General features: G+C 39.3%; 1 long non-coding RNA gene across 4 annotated transcripts in view; it reads left to right on the forward strand.

Moving 5' to 3' along the window:
- Positions 1-1,842: 1,842 nt before the first annotated feature.
- Positions 1,843-22,292, forward strand: part of LOC143940936 (uncharacterized) — a 277,425-nt gene continuing 256,975 nt past the window's right edge. The window contains exon 1 of one of the 4 annotated variants that reach the window (XR_013263956.1): positions 1,843-2,308. This is a non-coding gene — a long non-coding RNA (uncharacterized LOC143940936). The remainder of the gene's footprint in view (positions 2,309-22,292) is intronic. The other 3 variants (XR_013263959.1, XR_013263958.1, XR_013263957.1) reach the window with 3 other exon arrangements.

Here is a 22,292-nt window from a genome sequence, read left to right on the forward strand (position 1 = left end):
AGTGGATTTAAAGGCATCATTTCCTGATATTCAATACACAAATGGGTGGGGGGTACCAGGAGTTACAGTACATTATTACTGTCTACCCAATGGCTGAAGAAAGAAGAATCCCAGAATGTGTCCAAGAAATGAGCTATTGGGGTAGCATGGTCCTGTCATCTCTCTTAGTTTTAGCAGAAAAGCTAGAAACATTTAAAATACATCCGGCCAAGAGCCATTTCTCGTGGAACAGACGTGCTTTCTTACAGCGTTTGCTTTGATCTAAATGCCTTGAGAACATTGCTTTTGCAGAAAAAAATTGATTTTACTAAGTGAGAGTTATCTGACACATGCATTCTGGGAGAATTGATACTAAAGGATAAATGAACCATCATAGTAGTCTCATCTTGTGACATCTAGGGGGTTGTTCCTGACTTGACATTGCTGTTGCACGAGAAACAGATCTTGGCTTATTGCATTTTAAATATGTTAAGCCATTACTATTTTGCCACATTAAAGAGAATTACTTTTCCGAGAATCTTCTTGTAGTCTATCTTTGCATACTTGGATTACAACATTGCAAGTGAACAGTGGGACCCATGCCCGTAGAGTAACACAGAAGGGAAATTTGAAACTTCTCTTAAAGCAGCCTCTTTTGCATTTGAATTAGCCTGCATCTCCCTTGGATCAGTTGTAAGTACCACATATCTTTTTTTTAAATATCAATCCTCCAAATTCACAAGATGTGCAGTTTCACTGATTCATTTTGGGTCTCAGAACTTTGCTTTTTCTGCTCTTTTTGTGCATCAACTCTGTGTTTACATTACAGATCAGAAATCTGTCAGGCAACCAAGTCAATACTGGTGGTGAGGGAGGGGATGGGAGGATTGGAGGGTTAGATTGGTTCCCAGTGTTACGATCTATAGTCCATAGAAAAAAACAAAAGTTAAAATGTTTTTTTTAGGATCTTGAGGATGAATTATTCCACAGTGCAGACCTCAGAGATCAGTATCGACTTGTTTTAAAGTATTTTCTACTGCTTCTTAATACCATAGTTAACTGTCCATAGCCTGCCCACAGTTTGACTTTAACAAGCTTAATTTGTATTTAGCATTTTAGCCAGAATTTTCAGAAATATAAATAAATATACATTTTTACCATAACTAGAATGAATGCAGGAAAAAAAAGAGATCGAATCCTTCCATATGCCATTGCGCGTCTATTTTTAAATTTATACACTGTAGATAGATAGATAGATAGATAGATAGATAGATAGATAGATAGATAAATAGATAGATAGATAGATAGATAGATAGATAGATAGATAGATAGATAGATAGATATTTTTATGTCATTTTTCTTATGCTGCTTTTTGTGTTTACATATTTTTGTGCCTGCATACTTTAGATGATATGAAACCACTGTGGAATCTTAGAAAGGACATCATAAACAGTTCTCCAGTAAAGGGCGCTGCAAAGGAGAGCTTTTAATCTGATTGACGAAATAAATGGGACGTAATCTATCCTTTTGTTCAACAGTTTGTTGATGATATGAAAGAATTCCTGCTCAAGCCAGCGTGGCACTGGAGGAAAAAAAAATCGAAATCAGGAATAAAAAGGGCCATTTTATCTTTTTCCTGTCAGCCTCTCATTTTTTGCAAAAGTTAAGTTTTTCATCATGGTTCAGGGGAGATCTTGTAAAACGTTTATTGAAAATTTTAGAGCAATTACGGTGTCAGGCAGCAAGGAAAAATTGCTTTTACTGAGTGAGAGTTGTCTGACAGATGCATTGTGGGAGAATTGATTCCAAGGGATAAGTGAACTGTCATTGTAGTCTCATCTTGTGACATCCAGTTAGATGTCACCTGATTTGTTAGAAGAGATTTGAATCAGACAACGGTGCTCAGTATTAGCCTATAGCTACAGTTCTAGGAGAAATTACACTCTTGTCTCTATATGGGACATGCTAAATTGTGCTAGCTAAAAATCAGCGCATGGCTAAAAAAGAATAAAAAAAAAAAAGTTGGTTTTGAAAAAAAAATCTTTGCAGGCACTTTAGTAGTGCCTGGCTTCTTTAAGCAGCGAGAACGGCTGTCAAATGCTTGAGAAAAGCACATAGTGAAAAGATCAATCTAATCTAGAAGCTCCATTAGTCTGATTTATAAGGGGAAGAAGTAAAGCAGTTCTTCTGTAGCAGAAAAAAAAAAGAGGCACATTATTCTTGGGATTAAACAGGATCACTACTCCATGCAGCAGAGAAGATGAAGAGTACAAAATTAAAGAAAGAAGATTTGTGTTGGGGCAAATCTGAAGAGAAGGGGATTTGTCAGGTAAATGCACTGCTGATTTAAAAAAAAAATGCATTGTATTTCATAAGTGGTAGCATTAACAGGTCAGTATCTGCATGACCAGTACTGGTTAGCAGCAGCACCTAGATAAAGAAACTAGTTACTCTGAAGTAAAACTTTGACATGCTCCATTGTGGCATTCTGCAGCACATTTTCCCTACTTTTTTTTTTTTTTTTTGCTTTGCACTTGATGTCATTCTTTTACATTTTTGTATAGCTATAAATATAAAAACCTATTTATTAGCACTTAGATGAACACAATTACTGCAATACGACTGGAATAAAGCTTTCACATGCTACATCTAGGTTGTTAAATTACTTATTGTTATTTTGTTTTGTGTATTGCTTGCTAGTGTTTTTATACATTTCTGATAGCCAATTTGCCATGTAGTTTTTCTATTGCAGTGGAAAGTCTCAAAATTTCTGTTTACTTTTGCTTGTTTATCTGTAGGCTGCACATGCTAGTTTATCAAATAGACCTGTACCAGCTATAAGTATATATATAATGCAAAGAAATGTATGTGGGTCTTGATTAACCCTGCTGTTATACATCATTTGATGGAGAATCTACTTCAAATAAGAGACACTGGGATACTTTCACTTGTTCAATCACTGCTTTTTATTTATTTTCAGTTGTTTGCTTTGCTCCTCATGTAGTTCTTTTATGCTATTTTATACCTGTAAAACAATAATAATATATTTGTCAGATATTAACTGAACATTTTGTATAAAACCTAAGCACTTTCCTGCTTTGCTATTTTCTTTTACTTTTGTTTGTTTTTCTATTGACTGATAATGAGAATGTTACTGCGCTCAAGTAGACTTGTTAAATCATGGTAGTTGTAAGTAATATAATTATGGAAAGGCAGGCAGCATTTGTTTGATTGTTTGTTTGTATTTGCCTCCTAGTAGGTGCTGTCTGTTTAATGAGTTTAATCTGTATCAGTGATCTCTATTTAAGTAGCTGTTAATTACCAGTTTTTCTGATGTTCATTACTGTGTAGTGCATTTGTTATGTTATAAACGTTCTTTGGAAACACATATGTAGATTTCACTGCCAAGTGTTTTAATCCTATTTTTTAGCAGCATCACAGAGGATAATAAAATCATTTGAATATGTAAATTATTTAAGTACAGGCTATTTTTTTTTCTATTGTTTGGGTTTTATGCTATGTTGCATGGTATAATAGTTCTGCTAAGGCTTTACAGAATTCTGTAACCAGTTGGAAAGTAAAAAAGCACAATAGTGACTTTGTCAAGGACACATCTGATGCATGCATGTAAATAATTTCATCTAACTCTCATTTCAATAACATTGACTCAAATGAGAATAGTATGCATGCTAGCTAATTAAAAGATGTGTGTGAATATACAAAAAAAAAAAGATAGATATTTAAAGAGAATACATAACATTATCAGTTGTTGAAATGTTGGAAAGATTTTTTTATCAACTCAGAAAATCTAAACTCATTAAATGTTTTTACGGTCAAAAAGTTATACATTAGTATAGCTTAATTGTATATAGCTTATGTTGTCATCAACATAACAGCATCAGTCGTTGAAATAATGAAAAGGTTATTTTATGACATCAGAAAGTCTGAACTTAAATGTTTTTAAAGTCGAAAAGTTAAATATTAATGAATATACTGTATAAAGCTTATGTTGGCAACAAATAACCATTGATCTGATCTTAGTTCAAAAAGTTTATTTAATGACCTTCAAATTTGTCTTGATTTTTGAAATAAACATGATAAACATTTATTTCCCATCAATTTATTTTTTATTAAGTAAAGAAGAACTAAAGTATCATATGTCATGCTGATAGTAAATTATGCCTGCAATTTAATTAATCTTAACACTAAATAAAATCTTAATTTTAATGCGCATTTTATTGGGAAACTGGAAGTGCAAAAAAAGGAATCAGGACATCACCCATAAGATAATTTAATTACATTTAGCCTATTACATTCCTCAACGTTATGCACAACACAGAATGGAAAATGAATTATATACATTATTGTATTGTTTGAATAATCAGAAACAATATTAAGCAGAGTCTTAAGTTTAGATATATTAGTTACATTTTTCTTTAAAGATGAACTCCATATGTGCTGGCTTGCTATGAGTTAAGTCTAATGAGGTGCATGTAATCTCTTTTATTTGCAACCAATTGTTTTACTGAGCACTGTGTGCATGCCACCTTATCTCTTTAATTTACAATTTACATTTCTAATGAGCACCGGTAGTACAGCTATCACTATACTTGCAGAGCTCTGTCGCTGGATCTTAGGGTCTCAGCTACTGCAGAGTTGTCTGTAGCTGCTCTGCCCACCTACCCTCTCTTCTTGCAAAGCACTTTGTATTATATAAACCCATTCACCAAATACAAAGCTTTCTGTGACTGGAAAGCAGAAGGGAGGGGTGGGAAGAGCGGCTGCTGTGTGAGAAATAAGTATCAATCCTGTTAGAATCCTCAAGAGTGTAGCGATAGCTGTCTCCCAACGCTCTCTATATATATATAAGTTGTAAATAAAAGAGATGACATGCACCTCCTTGGACTTAAAGTGGTTGAAAAGCTTAATTTTTTTTGTATAAAAATAACAAACATGCCTATACTTACCTGCGCTGTGCGATGGTATTGCACAGAACAGCCCCAATCCTCTTCTTCTGGGGTCCCCTTCCAGAGCTCTGGTGCTCCAGGCCCCTCCTCTTCATTGGGTTCCCCCATGGAAAATGCGGGCTCGCTCCCAAGTCCATTGACACAGACAGCCAGACTCTGCCATGCCCCCTGCTCCCGTGTCACAGGATTTGATTGACAGATGCAGGAGCCAATGGCTCCTGCTGCTATTAATTGGTACCAATGAGGAGATGACAGCAGCAGTAGCTGCTGCGCTCATGCACATTGCTGGATCAAGTGTGGATTCTTTTTTTTTTTTTATTCTATAGGTTTTTTTTGTTTTGTTTTTTAACCAATCCAGGGACTTTTGGGAAATATCAGGGGTCTAGGTAATTACACAATCAGGTTGAACCAATAGAAAAAGATAGACGGATAGAAAACTTCCGTATACACAATCTTATACGCACAGTTGATCCAGAAAAAGGAAACAAACCCTATGAAGCATGGTCTCATTTGCCCAAACAGGGGAAATTAATTCCTTCCTGATCCCCTTGGAGGCAATCATAGCTTACAACTGTCCCTGATTTTGAACCCTCTGTCTCTCTTTCCTTCTCATTTGTTCCTCATTTTGGTCTGATTTTTATAGCTGTATAGAAAATGCACTTTTTATCTTTCAAAAATGTTTTCCGGTACTAAATATTTCAGCCAATTTTTAAATTGCTGCATTTGTAAATTTCATAAGCCAATACAAAGGAATATTAGTGGTAAACAAAAACACTTATGGCTTTAACTAATCATTTTTCTGTATAATTCTCCTTTATTAACCACTTGCCGCCCGCCCTATAACAAATAGACGGTGGCAAAGTGGTTGCATAATCCTTGTCAGACGCGAGTAGAGGAGAGCCGATCGGCTGCTCCTCTGACAGGGGGGGTCTGTGCTGATCGATTATCAGCACAGCCCCCCCGAGGATGCCCACACTGGACCACCAGGGACGCCACCAGACCACCAGGGATGCCCAGGACAAGGTATGCCACCCTAGACCACCAGGGATTCCAGTCAGTGCCACAATGGATGCCAATCAGTGCCCATAATGGATGCCAATCAGTGCCCACAATGGGCATCACTGATTGGCATGCATTATTGATTGGCACTGATTGGCATCCATTAGTACAATATATTATAATACAATGCCGCCTATCAGTTCCCATCTGTGTCGCCTATCAGTGCCCATCCATGCCACCTATCAGTGCCCATCCATGCCCACCTGTGCCGCCTACCCATGCCCACCTGTGCCGCCTACCCATGCCCACCTGTGTCGACTAACCCATGCCCACCTGTGCCACCTATCCATGCCCATCCATGCCAATCCGTGCCAGCTATCAGTGCCAATGTGTGCCACCTATCAGTGCCCATCCGCGTCGCCCATCAGTGCTACCCATCAGTGCCGCCTATCAGTGCCACATATCGGTGTCCATCAATGCCACCTCATCAGTGCCACTTCATTGGTGCCACCTCATCGGTGCCCATCAGTGCCGCCTTATCATTGCCCATCAGTGTAACCCCATCAGTGCCCATCAGTGAAGGAGAAAACTTACTTATTTGCAAAGTTTTGAAACTGAAACAAAAAAAAACTTTTTTTTTTTCAAAATTTTCGGTATTTTTTTTATTTGTTTAGCAAAAAATAAAAACCGCAGAGGTGATCAAACACCACCAAAAGAAAGCTCTATTTGTGGGAATAAAAAGATAAAAATTTCATTTGGGTACAGTGTAGCATGACCGCGCAATTGTCATTCAAAGTGCGACAGCGCTGAAAGCTCAAAATTGGTCTGGGCAGGAAGGTGTTTAAGTGCCTGGTATTGAAGTGGTTAAGGGGGTGTGGCAAGGAGCGTCCTATGCTTACACACTTTTGCTAATAGGTCTCCCTCTTCTCATCTCCAACATTTGGGAGGTATAATATTGCGTAAATCAACAATCTCTAGTGATAAAATGTAATTATTCTCAATCTCCATCCCTCCTGCAACTCAACACTCATGGATGAACAGGAAGTGCTCTGTACAGAGTTCTTCCTGTTGATTCACAAACTGAACTGTTAACCTTCCCTCCACAACCTGCAGTCCCAGTCAGTAAAGGTGAAAGGGGAGCAGCGAGCATCACATAGGGCACACATAGGACATTCAGGGAAGTAGACGGCAGTTCGAGAGTGGAGATGTAGGAAGAGCACAGTGCAGGATGTCGTTTTCTCTGGCTGCTCTGCAATTTGCCACCCTGTATAGTGTGAATCGGTCCTTACTATTTGTTTGCTCTTATCTGCAAAGTGTCTCACACTGTAGATACAGTAGATACACTGTAGCTATGTGGTGGAAGGCATAGGAGTGCCCAGGTGTCTTTCGTGACAGGAAGTTCCTTGCTATTTTTCAAGAGGCATTACAGACAAAAGGTACATTTTTTAGGGTACTAATTATGCACAATTAACATTTTAAATGTTTCTCTATAACAAATCTTTATGAAATCAGTTACACTTTAACATTGAAGCCTGCTAATTACTGTCACAATAATTTAAACCCAAGGACAGCAATATAATACATTGCAGCCTACAGTAATTAGCTGTGTTGGCTACATTCTTTTCTTTTTTCCAGACCTAAAACATCATTTTTAGCAAGTACAGAAAATACCTGTTAATCTTGCCATAAATAAAGTTTCCTTGTCACGACCTGTGATTTGCACCAAAGAGTATCTTCTTTCTTAGCTATCTTCTGTTAATTACCAATAGCACTGCCCCCCCCCCCCCCCATGTAATAGAGATAAAGAGACATGGACATGTTTGTAGTTTTTATCAGGGAAGCAACCTGAAATGACAACATGGCTCCTGTTATTTTCAGAACCACCAGATATAAATAAATCAAAAAAAGCCTTAAAAAGAAAATGATTGGATCTACCGCATGTAAGGACTGGTAAACTGCAATACTTAACATATTTTGCCCATTTTGTCCCCTGATTGGCTAACTGGCTTTGATTGACAGCCATAGGAGTCAATGATGCCACTGCTGTGTCTCTTGTAATTATAATTAAGTCACACATCTCCACCTAGGAGGAAGCGTACTTACAGTACATCCACCGTATTTATCGGCATATAACACGCGCCGGCGTATAATATGCACCCCAAGTTTAGGAGGGAATTTAAAAGAAAAAAACTTTTAGGAGGAAAGTTTAAGGGAAAAAAACTTACATTTCAATGCCCATCAATGCAGCCTTATCAGTGTCATTTGCAGCCTTGCATTGCAGCCTTGTCAGTCATTTGCAGCCTTGCATTGCAGCCTTCCATTGCAGCCTTGCATTGCAGCCTTGTCAGTCGTTTGCAGGCTTGTCAGTGTCATTTTAAAAATGGCGCCACTGAGATACAGAGCGGATGTCCTGTGTATCTCGGCGGCGCTCGTTCTCTGACTTTCTCAGCGGCTTTCGGGTATTTTCAGCCACACTCGGGTGTTCTCAGCTATTTTAGCCCCTTCTTGCCTATTTTCAGCCACACTCGGCCGTTCTTGGCAGCTTTCGGCTTTCCAAAAGCTGCCGAGGATGCCCAAATGCGCCTGAAAATAGCCGAGAAAGGCCGAATATACCCGGGCCGAGAACAGCCGAAAATACCTGAAAGCCACCGAGAGTGGCACAGAAGGTTAGGAAAGGAGGAAAGGAGGGGAATCGGCGTATAACACACACCCCCGTTTTCCCCCTGAATTTATGTTATATGCCGATAAATACGGTATATACTTTTTGTATATAACAGGTATCTGAATCTGAAGGTTTTGATGTGCTTCCCCTTATAAATTTTTACAGAGGCTGTACAAAAGGGATTATTCATTCAAATGTGTTTAGAGCAGTATTGTGTCTAATTATGGCCTCAATTCTGTCCCCACTGCAGTAGGATGTTAAAGCAATGAAACCACAAAATTCATGTGGCCAAAGAAAATGCATACCTATTGCTTTGAATTAAATCTGTAGCTGGAGAAATATGATAGAGGCTTATATTGATGCCTGTTCCTTTTTAAAATGCTAGTTTATTGACTGTCATGCTAACTTATTGGTGTTGATGTGAGCAAAGTCCTTTCTTGTATTAAGAGAGGTATGGACTTCAGAGAGAGAGATATAATTTTGCCCCTGTACAAATCATTAGTAAGACCTCATCTGGAATATGCAGTTCAGTTTTGGACAGCAGTTCTCAAAGAGGATATCGAGGAACTGGAGAAAGTGCAGAGAAGGGCAACCAAACTGATAAGAGGCATGGAGAAGAGGAGATTAAGGGGGGATATGATCAACATGTATAAATACAGGTGGTCCATATAGTGAACTTGGTGTTGCATTATTTACTTTAAGGCCATCACAGAGGATAAGGGGACACTCTTTATGTCTGGAGGAAAAGAGATTTGATCTCCAAATAGAGACTGCTGTAGCAAATTGGATCATGCTGTGCTGGGCCTTCCTCTGGATCAACTGTGGGTATAGGATTGTGTATATGGGATTGTATGGTTGTTTTTTTTGTTTTTTTTATTGGTTGAACTAGATGGACTTACAGTATGTAATTTGTCAACCTAACTATGATGCTTTCTGGCTATAACAAGCATGCTGGAGTTCTGTCTTCACTATGACTTTACTGGTTATGTGCTTGCCCCTTATGGGTCAAATAATAACAGCTCATGGGACCATTTATTTTAAACTTAGAGATATCTCTTTTAGGTGTTGATAGGTATTTGGAATATTGGGATATTACAATTGAGTAGATGTCATTCTTTAAAAAAACATTGTGTGCCTCTTTTTCGAAAAAGCTGTCCATAGGAATGAGCAGGTAAGCACTTTACACAAAATAAATGTGAGGATACTGCTTGGTTGTCCACAATCATCATTGTACAGCATATGTGTATAAGCTATAATAAATTAGCCCATAGACTTGCTGCACGAGAAAAAGCAGTAAGGCACAGCCACTGTGTTGCACTGATAAACAGAAAAAAAGAGCCTGCATATGTAATGAACAAAAATGTCTGTCCTTATGTACTTAAATATTTAAAAACTATACACAATGATATACATAGTGTTAACATTATTTATATCAAGCTGTATTTTTTTATTGCTTGTGTAGCTAAAAAAAGCTATACATTTCCCAAGGATATTAATACTTGAGAAATGTTAAGCCGACTTCCATGACACCTAGCAATGACTCCTTTTCTGTATTTGGTGCACATCTTTCACTTGGCAAGTACATCATGTTTCAAGGTCATACTCAACTAGACCACACTGAGTGAAACTTTCTTGAATGACTGAAGGTCATTTAAAAAATGGAAATAAGACCTAGATTGAAATTAAATTTACCATGTTGCAGACATTTTTAAAATGAGCTCTGACTCTTTTTTTCTGAAAGCAAGGACATGATCTGTTCCTAAGGTATAGAAAAACTATTGCAGGTCCCAAATGAAAAAAATTGATCCATGGGCCTCACAACATCTACTCATTGGGCTTGTTTTATTAAAGTAGACCTGAACTAATAAAAGTGAAGATTTTATGTCCTATAAGTGACATTTTGGAAAGTTGCTTGTGCATAAACAGTACCTTGAAAAATGTACAATTTGTCTTGAAATCCTCCTAAAACAACAATGCACTTCCAGTGCCTATGACGTTCTCTGCTTTCAGTCTTATAGCTTTAAATCAGCAGTGTGAGATCATTAAAAGCACTAATTCCCCTGACTACTGTTCTAAGAACTACTATGCTGCCCTCTGTTCTCCTTGCTGGAGAGAAAGTTGTACCTGGACACCAGCAGGGCAAGGATCTCCCTGCTTCAAATAGAACTAGTTCCCCCACAAACGGGGTTTTTAGGCAGCAAGAGACAGTAATAGAAGCCAATAGAAGTAGTATAAAAGGTATTTTAATATTAATTGGTAAAAACAAACATGAGCTTCACCTGAACACTTGAATAACAGACAAAATCATGTATATAAAGTACATATAATGTCACATGGAAGTAAAATAACAGACACAGCTATGTTACACTGTATGGGTAGATAACAGTGAGAGCATAAAACTAATGCGTTTCAATCCCAAAGGGGGTCTTCTTCAGAGATGGTGGTCTGTTAAAAGAAAAACAAGATTACACTGAATAAAGGAATCTGGTGTTGTACATGTTAGGGATACCCAATATTAATTTAAAATGGTTTACCCAATAATGTACTTCCAGGTAGGTAAGGTGGATTATAGTGCTTCGAATAAAATTCCCCCATAGGGCAATGTCTCAATTTCCTTTACGCATCTTGAGTAGTACCTGGTCCGTATGTGTTGCCAAGATGCCAGAGGGAGGAGGAGGCGACGTCACAAACCCACTGGCGTGACTCACGGGAGGTCACACTGTTACCTTGCCCCCCAGAAGAGAAAACTCCGGGGGGTAGGTGCGAGTAGGGGTACACCGAAGATATGGCGAGCGACACCTGCAGCGAGATCCCAACAACAGGCAAGAAATTAATTAATTAAAAGCGAGGATTATTTAATATTGGAAACATGGAGTGCATACATGATATGAGGCTAATGATATCATATCCTCACTATGTATGCCAAAGGTTGTATACATGTACATATATATATATATACATGTGCACCCCCAATTGTCCAAATATCCATATGGCATGCTTTCTAAGGCCAGGACAGAGAAAGAAAAAAGAGGGGGAGGGGGGGCCATGCCTGGGAGTCCAAGGAGCCTAGGAAAAAGGGGAACGAAGGAAAAGATAGCCAGAGATGAGTGAGTGTGTAAATGTGTGCTGCTGTGTGAGCCATGACACACAAGAGAAGGGGGAAAAGAGGAAAGGGGGAAATGAAAAGGTGATGAGAAGTGGACTGGTGAAAAACGGTGTGAGTGTGCACTCAAGCAGAGAAAGAAAGAATGCGCAAAGGAATAGTAAAAAAGTGAAGAAAAATATATAAGAATCATGCAACAAAAAAACACCGCATGTGAAGGTGTGCAAAAACAAGATGCGCTGAAGTGAGTGACAGTAGTAGGGGACATAGTCAATAAGAGTGTCAAGTGCATGATGATATATACATACAAAAAAAAGGAGTGTATATGTGTAGAGTGTGAAAAAATACCAAACAAGTATATTAGCCTCATTAGAACAGCCAGGCAGGTGGTGAGATTATTACCTGGATTGTAAGACCTAATGGGAGACTGTTCCAGAAGGTAAAGATGAGGGACGGCGACTTAGGCGTTAATCCACAAGGGGTAACTGGCGCAGTCCCTACAACATGTTTCCTGAAGTCCGATCTGTAAATTAATTAGATCAGTCCGCATATTAAACAGCCAATAAAAAGGCTTATTTTGGTGCAGTACGTCACCAAGTATAGGTCAAATACAAAGGGAAAATAAGTGCTCACCAAACAACAGGTACAGGTTTCTTTCCTCCTGGATGAATGTACACCTCCTATGAAGGCAGGTTTGTATATAAAGCCTGGAGATTGGCTACAGGTGCATACGCCCACCAATCAACCGGTGTATCCCGAACGCATTGGCTGCCTGAATAGGATCAGCCTCGTGTGGCCGCCCCGGCATCCTGGAAGGCCGGAAAACGGCCCCGAAATGATGTCGCTTCCGTCGCAAACACGTGGCGTCACAACGTCACGCACGTTCGCTCGATCGAACGGACGCGCGCGAAGTATATGTCACGCACGTTCTCCCAAACGAGCGGACGTGCCTGAGATGTGCGCCCGGAAGTGTCCGAGGATGCCGCCGGCAAGGGAATATGTGTCCACCATCCCTCAACAAGGGGGGAGGGGGAACCAGTGGAGAGGCCTGTCCGTAAAATACAAGCAGAAACCACTCCTACCCTTGCCGGGGAGTCAGTACAGGGGGCAGACCCAATTGTCCCCTCCCCACCTCTGGACTGTAAATTGGCAAAGGACCATTGTAGATTTCGAGGGAAGAGAGACATCTTCTCAATGGAAGGAAAAATTATTATATTATAAAATAAAAATTAAGCGATGTCAAGAGCCGAGACTAGCCAGGTACCCCCTGAGCACCCACCGAGGATCTTCGGGACTGATGAAGGGATGGGGAGTGTGGAGGTGAGGAGCATGGAGGACAAAAAAAAAAAAAAGTTTTAAAATAGAAAGTTGTGCTAGTGAAGGGGGAGAAGATCCGAAGGTGGGGGAAAAGGGAAGGTAGGTGGCAGGTCGGGGCATAGCATCACACAAAGCCAAGTGGAATTCACCAATCAAGTTGTATAGTTATATAATACTCTACAAAGTTTAATGGCGTCTATTATCATGTAAATATGAGTCTCTATCAAGAACCTGAACAAAGCAAATATGCAAACTATAATAAAATGTACATCAATTAGAACACATGACAGTTAGACACATGGTTTTTCTGGGTAATCACTAATATAAGGATACATTGCATATACAAAATAATCCGAAATAGTCTATTAGCGGATACGAAAAAAGAGAACCTGAGATGTGATAATGAAAGGAAGATGAGAGGCCCGGGTAGGGGAGAGGAGAGGACCCCACTGCAGAGCAAGGGAAGCTTTATTGTGTCCTTCCAGAGGAAAATCCTTTAAGGAAGGGAGCAAAGGAGGTCGATTCGTTTAGGCCCGGGGCAGAGGTGGCATCCAAATTATGTATCCACCTCTGTTCCCGTTGCAATAAGATCTTGTTGGGGTGTTATCGGTAATGCGTTTCTTAGTATTACCCTCAGGGGAATCTTTGTTACTACGATTCCTTTTGAACTTTCCCCGTGATTTTTGCACCTGTTTAGTTTGTTCGTTAGAGTTAGACACGTCCCTGAGTTTATTTGTGTTTTTACTGGGAAGATGTGTCTTTCCATTAACATTCTTTTTGGATTATGTATTGATACTCCATTTATAGGCTCGTCCCTCTGAGAAGGCAAATTTGTCCCTCCAGTATTTGGACTCCTTGTTGCGTAGAATATTTTTGTTATAAGTGGATAGGTCATCCTGGAGTTTAGTCCGGGTTTCTACAGCTAGGGTATGTGGCGCATAAGGTTGTAGAGCCATTTCCAAAGTGTGGATTTCCTTGTCGAGGAGTTCAATTTGCCTGGTGTACTCCCTGACAAGGATAATCATCATTTGCTGAGAACAAGCATTTAGGTTGGCCTCCCATTCTGTTTTGCATTCATTGCTAATTAGGTCTATATTTGGAAAAAAAAAAAATTTATTTTTTTTGGACCCGGAGACCTAAAGGGTTAATCTTTTCATTCTTATATCTTTCGAACGATTTGATATGCCAGAATAGTGCTGATTTCCTTTCAAGTGTTCTCATTAATTTAGAGGTCAAAGTGGTAATCTCAGTATCAACCCGATCACTTTTCTCAAATTCTGTTTCATACCCTGACATCAACAGATGCCAATCATTACCCTGAAACATATTCATATTTACTATAACGATGTTTGCATAAAAATATACATATAAGGACAAATCAATTCCTCAATGTTAGTTATGCTAGGCCAAGCTCATGTTTAACCCTCCTGTGTTCAATTCGGGGGAAGGGAAAAGGGAAGGGATAGTATGAAGAAGAAAAAGAGAAAGAAAAGGAAAAGAAAGGAAAGAGAAAAGGGTGTTTATCCACCCAGTCTGATTGGCAATCAAAGGAGAACACAGTGCTGTAAAGAGCTAGGAGGGTGCTGCTCACCCCAAGTAGATACAAATAGAACTAGTTCCCCCACAAACGGGGTTTTTAGGCAGCTTCGACCATTCTGTGGATTTGTGCACTCTGAACATCTCCTGCTGCCCACAACCCTATCCAAGTCCTAATAAAGCAACTCAATGAACAAGACCCAATATCGGAAACAGTGGTCTGCTTAACATATTGGTACAGAACTGTTCACTGGTTCCAAGAGTGGCTAAGAATAATGCACAATAAAGACCAAAACTGCCACATACAGCATATCATGCAATACCCTCTGCACAAACACACACACACAAAAAAACAGTAAGAGTAAAATGAGCAAATTGAGAGGGCATAAGGGGAGGGGAACTTGGGGAATTGGGGGATAGCCCTCAGAGTGGGTAGGAGAACAGAAAGGGGCATATGTCACTTAGTTCATGTTGTGTCCAGCAAATATTTGTAAGCTGAGGAGTACACAAAGACTAGCAATAGATCTTTTTCTTGAGGATTTTCTCCCATGTGCCCTTCTCTGTTGTAATCAGGTCCTCAGTCTCATTGATTTCCTCAATTTTTAGCCCACCAGACTGTGATGGAAGGTGATTGGTGCTGTTTCCAAAAGATAGAAATGCAACTTTTCACTGCACTCACTAAAAGCGTAACAATAGATCATCTATAGGGTCATACTGGGAATCTTTTTTGCTGTAACAAAAAAAAAGGCCAGATCCTGAGAGATCTCATAGTCCAGTGATGGCGAACCTTGGCACCCCAGATGTTTTGGAAATACATTTCCCATGATGCTCCACTACACTTCAGAGTGCATGAGCATTATGGGAAATGTAGTTCCAAAACATCTGGGGTGCCAAGGTTCGCCATCACTGTCATAGTCCATGAATTTTTTGGTAAGTCAACGTACCTCCAACCAAAAAGTCTGGCGCTCACTACAGGACCAAGAAATATACAGCAAGTCTCCCACTGCATCTCTAGCATGTCTCCAGTCATTGTGGGGACATTTTATGAATCCTGTGGGGAGCATAGTACATCTCTTCACAATTTTAAATCCTGAATCTTGGTATCATAAGCAAATTAATGTTTTGTACGTAAAAAGGAGAATCCTTTGAATCTGTTTATCAGAAAAGGATGTGCAGAGGGCCCTTTCCCATTTTCCAATATATGGAAGCTTAAAATCTGCCGTAGAGGAATTGTGATATACAGTATCTTGTTGCTTCCTATAAGAATAGTACAGTCTATAGATGCCAGTCCCAGCACAGGGTGAAATACATTAGGGAAAGAAATGCCATTTATTTTCTACTGCACTTTATGGGATAATACATCGGTTTAAAATATTGTGTCAAATTTTGTGTTCACAGAAGCATTAAAGAGTAACGTGATTCTAAGCATAATTTTTTCTCCCTTTAACATAACAAACATGTTATACTTACCTGCTTTGTGCATTGGTTTTGTACAGAACAGCCCCTATCCTCCTATTCTCTGGACCCCCACCGGTGCTCCTGGCTCCTGTTCTCCACTCCCTCACTTTGATTGACAACAGTGGAAGCCAATGGCTCCCACTGCTGTGTCTGAGCCAATGAGGAGGGATAGAACCTCTGCTTTTGTGCATATTGCTGGATCAAGAGGAGGTTTAGGTAAGTATAAGGGGGGCTGAGGGGGGAACCACATACAGAATGTTTTTACCCTAATGCATAGAATGCATTAAAAGGGTTGTAAAGGCAGAAGTTTTTTATCTTAATGCATTCTATGCACTAAAATAAAAAGCCTTCTGTGTACAGCAGCATCTCCCCAGCCCCCAAAGCCTACCTGAGCCCATCTAGATCCAGCAATAATGCAGGAATGTCTCATCTGTCCCAGGACTCCTCTTCTCATTGGCTGAGACATTGGCTCCCGCTGTCAATTAAAATCAGGCAGGAAATTAGGAGAGAAAGGGGATGGGGTGAGCCATGGCTCTGTGTCTGAATGGACACAGTGGCTGGGCTCAGGTATCCCCATAGCAAGCTGTTTTGGAGGGCCCTGTGAAGAGGAGGATCGGGACTGCTTTGTGCAAAACCATTACACAGAGCAGGTAAGTATAACAGGTTTGTTATGTTTAACTAAAAAAAAAAAAAGACTTTACAATCACTTTAGGGTAAAAAACATTCCGCCTTTAGAACCACTTTAAGTATCAACTGGTAACAGAATAGCTGGGTTCATTTAGTAAATCTTTTTAATATCTTGGCCCAGATAACTTTTTATATTTCCAGATATTTCCAGTTTGTGGGGCAATGTATATCCCATTATTTTGCATGCACTACTGAAACATGTTACCAACTTATATATTCACAAAAGATCACCTTTACCAAATATTTTCTGAAAGATACAGTACAAACATATAGCATTAAAAGTATAAATGATTTTATACATTTACCTAAACTAGAATTTACATTTCAAAAAGTAAGTTGTAAATAATTGTTAGTACATATTATTGGTACACATGCAAACAAAATATAATCTCTAAAATTCCCACCAAATGTGAAAGTGTGGCTTTGGTAATTCAAGTATTTACATACTCTTAATTGGCAGTATTTTTTTTTTTTTTTTCAAACAAGCCCTCACTAACCTCTGTAGCTGCAGAGCCTGTGCATTCATTCATCCTCTAACTTCACAACAAAGATCCTTAGAAGATTTATCTCACTTTGCTCACTCTCCCAGCAGTGAAGTGACATAGAAAGTCTGTTCGTTACTTAAATTGCCAAATCACTGCTGTGTTAGGGTGAAATGATCTGCAGTATGTATCATACAGCATCGTGTACAGAAATCAGTGCTTCCAAATATGTAATGTGAACCGTATTAGATAGTGGTGTAGTGGGTAGCTCTCTCAGCTAGCAGTACGAAGTTCGCTGGTTCAAATCCCAACCACGACCTTACCTGCCTGGAGTTTGCATGTTCTCCCTGTGTCTGCATGGGTTTCCTCCAGGTACTCCAGTTTCCTCCCACCCTCCAAAGACATGCTGGTAGGTTAATTGGATCCTGTCTAAATTGTCCCTAGTATGTATGAATGTGAGTTAGGGTCCTTAGATTTTAAGATCCTTGAGGGTAGGGACTGATGTGAATGTACAATGAATATGTAAAGCACTGCGTAAATTGATGGCGTTACATAAGTAACTGAAATAAATAAATAAATAGAATGCAGCAGTCTGGAGTATCTAATATACAACAGGGTATACAAGTGCAGCAATCATGAGTATGTAACTTACAGCATGGTATACAGAGTGCAACAATCCAAACTATGGAATCTTCAGCACATTGTACAGAGTTTAGTGATCAAAGTCTGAAACATATAGCAGGCCATACAGAGTGCAGTGGTCAGGAATATGTGGTGTACAACATGTTGTTGGGAGTTCAGCAGCCTACTCTATGTAACACAGTATTCTGGAATATGCACATATACCCCAGCATATGTGATGCAATGGTTCCCCCTAGTAAAACGTACTTACTTTGCTTTTTTAGTGAAGAAGTGACCCTTACAAGCAACAATATTTCCAATGATTTTTAGGCAGATGCCTGTAAAAAAAAAAATGAATTGCTTTGCCAACCCTAAGGGCCCATTTCTACTAATGCATTAGGCTGCATTGTGCTAAACCACAACCCACAAGACATATACATATAATCTGTGCCCTTACATAACATTGTACAGACTTGTCCTTGCTGTTTCCCTGTGGTCTTGGTTTGTTTTTTTTAAAACAAAGGCAATCTAGGCAAACTGGTATAGTGAAAATGATCGTAAAGAAACGTATTTTGTTTTATGAATCATTTGTGTTTAGTGCGTGAATCTTGGCACAAGAGGGTTATGTGGTTAAGGAAAACTGCCCTGAAGCTCATTTTTAAATGAATCCTCATATTTAAATGAAAAATCACATTATAGACACCGTCCTAATGGCCTATAATGACTAATTAAAGCAATGAACACATGTCTGTGATAAGCCACTGAAAATGTAAGCATGACAGCACCGGTCTTTTCCTAAAAAAAAGTCAGGCAAGCGATGTCTGTCTGGTGATGTTGCCCTATACTTCACCAGACATCGCTTGGCTGACTTTTTTTAGGAAAAGACTGTCATGGTTAAATTTTCAGTGGTTGATCACTATAGTTCTCCAATGAGATAAGCTAGAGTTGATGGTGCTTAGCTGTTACTTCCCTCCCTTCTCCACAGACATGAACATGTATAATTAGCCAATCCATGTTTATGAAAAATTATTGTCAGTCATATCCCAATTGCATGCCCAACTGCCATTTATATCTATAGGAATATATACAGTTTCATCAAAAAGTTAACCATTTGCAGGAAGTTGACCTGTGATCGGGAGCAGAGATCAGTGACTTGTCACACGTAGCCACACCCCAACAGTTAGAAACACTCCCTACGACACACTTAACCCCTACACCACCCCCTAGTAGTTAACTCCTTTACTGCCAGTGTCATTTACACAGGAATCAGTGCATTTGTATAGCACTGATTGCTGTATAAATGACAACGGTCCCAAAAATGTGTCAAAAATGTCTGATGTGTCCGCCATAATGTTGCAGTCATGATAAAAATCACTGATCGCCGCCATTACTAGTAAAAAAAAAAATTATTAATAAAAATTCCATAAAACTGTCCCCTATTTTGTAAATGCTATAAGTTTTGCGCAAACCAATCAATAAACGATTATTGCAATTTTTTTTTTACCAAAAATATGTAGTAGAATACGTATTGACCTAAACTGAGGAAAACTTTTTTTATATATATTTTTGGGGGATATATATTATAACAAAATGTAAAAAAGAATGTGTTTTTTTTTCAAAATTGTCGCTCTTTTTTTGTTTATAGCCCAAAAAATAAAAACGGCAAATACCACCAAAAGAAAGCTCTATTTGTGGGGGAAAAAAAAAACCTCTATTTTGTTTGGGAGCCACGTCGCATGACCGCACAATTGTCAGTTAAAGCGACGCAGTGCGGAATCGCAAAAAGTACTCTAGTCAGGAAGGAGGTAAAATCTTCCAGGGCTTAAGTTCTTGAAGTTGCTCTTGATATGTTTTATCCCCCAAACCTTTTACCATATTTGTTACCCTTCCCTGGACTTGTTCCATCTTATCAATATCTTTGTGTAAGTGAGGTCTCCAGAACTGAACACAGTATTCCAAATGAGGTCTCAGGAAAGATCTATATAGGGGAATTTTCCAGCTGTTAACCCCTCTAGTGATGCAAACTAGATTTATATTCGCTCTTCCTACTGCCTGGTCACACTTTTTCCTCATCTTGCAAACCTGAGGGTTAACATTAAGAAGTGCGTTGAAGTGTGCTTAAAGCCAAAACTTTTTTTTGTTATATTTGTACAGAGTAGGGAAAGGTCAGGACCCTCATAAAGGTTATTTCCATTGATTTTTGAAAAATGGATATCTCTATTTTTTCTGGTGCTCATTTTCACTGGAACAAAAAGAGTTTCAGTGAATTCAAAATGGTACAATTATCTCCAGGACAGAAATCCAGGGAAGATCTTCCATTGAGGACGGCTATCCTGGCAATAGCTGTGTGACTTTGGAGATTTCTTCTCACTTCCTGTTGTGTCTCTGTAACAGCAGTGATCAGCCTGTAATGCAGGAAGCTCCTGCACTGAGGTAAAAATTCACAATGGTTTAGTGCACAGATCTGGAAGAAATACACAAAGCATGCCTAGAATAAAGTTTGAATGCAATGGCTTTGGTAATAAAGCAAACTTTTCTTATCCTCTGATTCAGCTGTAAGTAACACTTACCTTTTTATTTTGTCTTTTGAGGTTTTTATTAGCATATAATAAATATAGATTTATAGATATTCCTTGTATTAAAAAATACTTGTCAATGTCTGACCAACAAGGAGGGTACATACATAAGAGGGACAATTCACTAATATAGCATAAGGCACATGCCCAGCAGCCAGTCTGGTGACCTGCCTTTTCTCTACTGTAGCTAACCACTTGCTTCCCAGCTGCCATTTTAAAATGGTGCTGGGATAGTGGTTATTTGCCTCTGTGGCATTTTAAAATTGTATCAGGAATCAGCAGCTCTGACAGGTCTTGGTGGGATGCAGGCTGGAACTGCTGACTGTGACAGACAGAATCCAGCACTGGAGCTGAAACATTTGGCTCTCCATTGAAATGCTTGTAACAGAACAATGAAAATCAATGCACCCACACTGTGTTTTCATCAGAAGTATAATGACCTGTAACATCACAGCACTTTCTCTCAGTATAGAGGCATGGGCAGAGTCTTGTGAAGTAGATCATTGCTATAGTGATCTGTTGCTAGCTGACTGCAGCCAGTAATAGATCACTAATAAAACTGATTTGTCACTTCACACCTGCATGAGCGTTCTAGATCAGAAGAGCAGGTCCCACAGACCACCAGATCTGGATTCCCTCAAAATGAAAAAAAGAACCACAATTAGGTCTCCTCCCTGTCCCTAGTCTGTGAGTGCGCTGTGCCCTGATCCTCATAGATGTCTATCTGCAACTGATTGCTAGTCTCATGACATTAAAAGTGAGCTTTGGTGATGTCACTACTGTGGTTTCACTGTTCTGCCTACTGTATGAAAACTGTACCAGAAAACCTGCAGTGCAAGAATCTTCATTCTGTGGATCTGTGGAGCTTTTTGCACTTCTGATGTTTCTTGAATAATTACTCAACAGTTATTATTTTACCCATTATCTGGGGGAAACTCTGGCATTAGGAAGCAAAAACCCACCTCTACTAAGGAGAACACCATCCCACTGAGACACTAAGCAGAACAAGGCATAGTAAATCAGTAATATGGAAAAAAAAACTACCACATTAGGACTACAGATAAAACTAGTAACTATTCCTTTGTCACCTGCTTGTCATTTTTGGCACTATTCCACAGTTCAGATCCCTTTTAAAAGCTAACTCCATCTTTTGCACCATGTTACATGTTCCACCTATATTTAGGGACTGTATCCCCTCAGCAGCTGTCATTTTTGAAATTGTGAATGAATGAACTAAAAGTCCCATCTTCCACAGATGGACTTGTAGTTCATAATGGATCACCAGTGTTGTCATCGTAGACACTACTTACAACTCTTAAACTGAAAACCTCGACCTTGGCATGGCCAAGGAGATGGAGGAAGACTATTCAAGAGTCTGGCATTGCACCTATGATTCACTGATTGCAAGTTCAATGCTTTGTAGGCTACTAGGCAAAAAAGCAATATACAGTATGCACTTTTTTCTTTCAAAGATATATGCATTTATTTTAATTATTTATTTATTTATTTATTTGTAAAAGGTGGGCTTAACCTTTACCTTTAAAAAATAATAATAATACTACATATCTACTAAAGCAAGCATCCCACAGAATCACTGTCCCAATTCAGACCATTGCATTCACACTTTTTAGGAGCCGGTTCTTCACTTCAGCCACTACCACTGCTGTCATTATCACAGCAGAGTGGAGAGGGAGGCAGAACAGTTCTAGACAGAGAGTAAGTGGCACAGAAGCTTTAGATGGAGGGCAGGAGCTGCTGGATTTAATGAGTTAACAAGCAAGTTATTAGTTGTAAGGATACAGGTCGGTCCTAGCTACCAATCACCTGCTGATTAACTTGAAATGTTAACCCTGGCAGCTCCCACTCCTGCTCTCCATCCAGATCTATCCTGCCTCCCGCTCTCTG

This window comes from Lithobates pipiens, unplaced genomic scaffold (genome assembly GCF_037356315.1).
Source record: "Lithobates pipiens isolate NorthernLeopardFrog02 unplaced genomic scaffold, aLitPip1_a1.2 Scaffold_3, whole genome shotgun sequence".
Taxonomy (NCBI): Eukaryota; Metazoa; Chordata; class Amphibia; order Anura; family Ranidae; genus Lithobates; species Lithobates pipiens.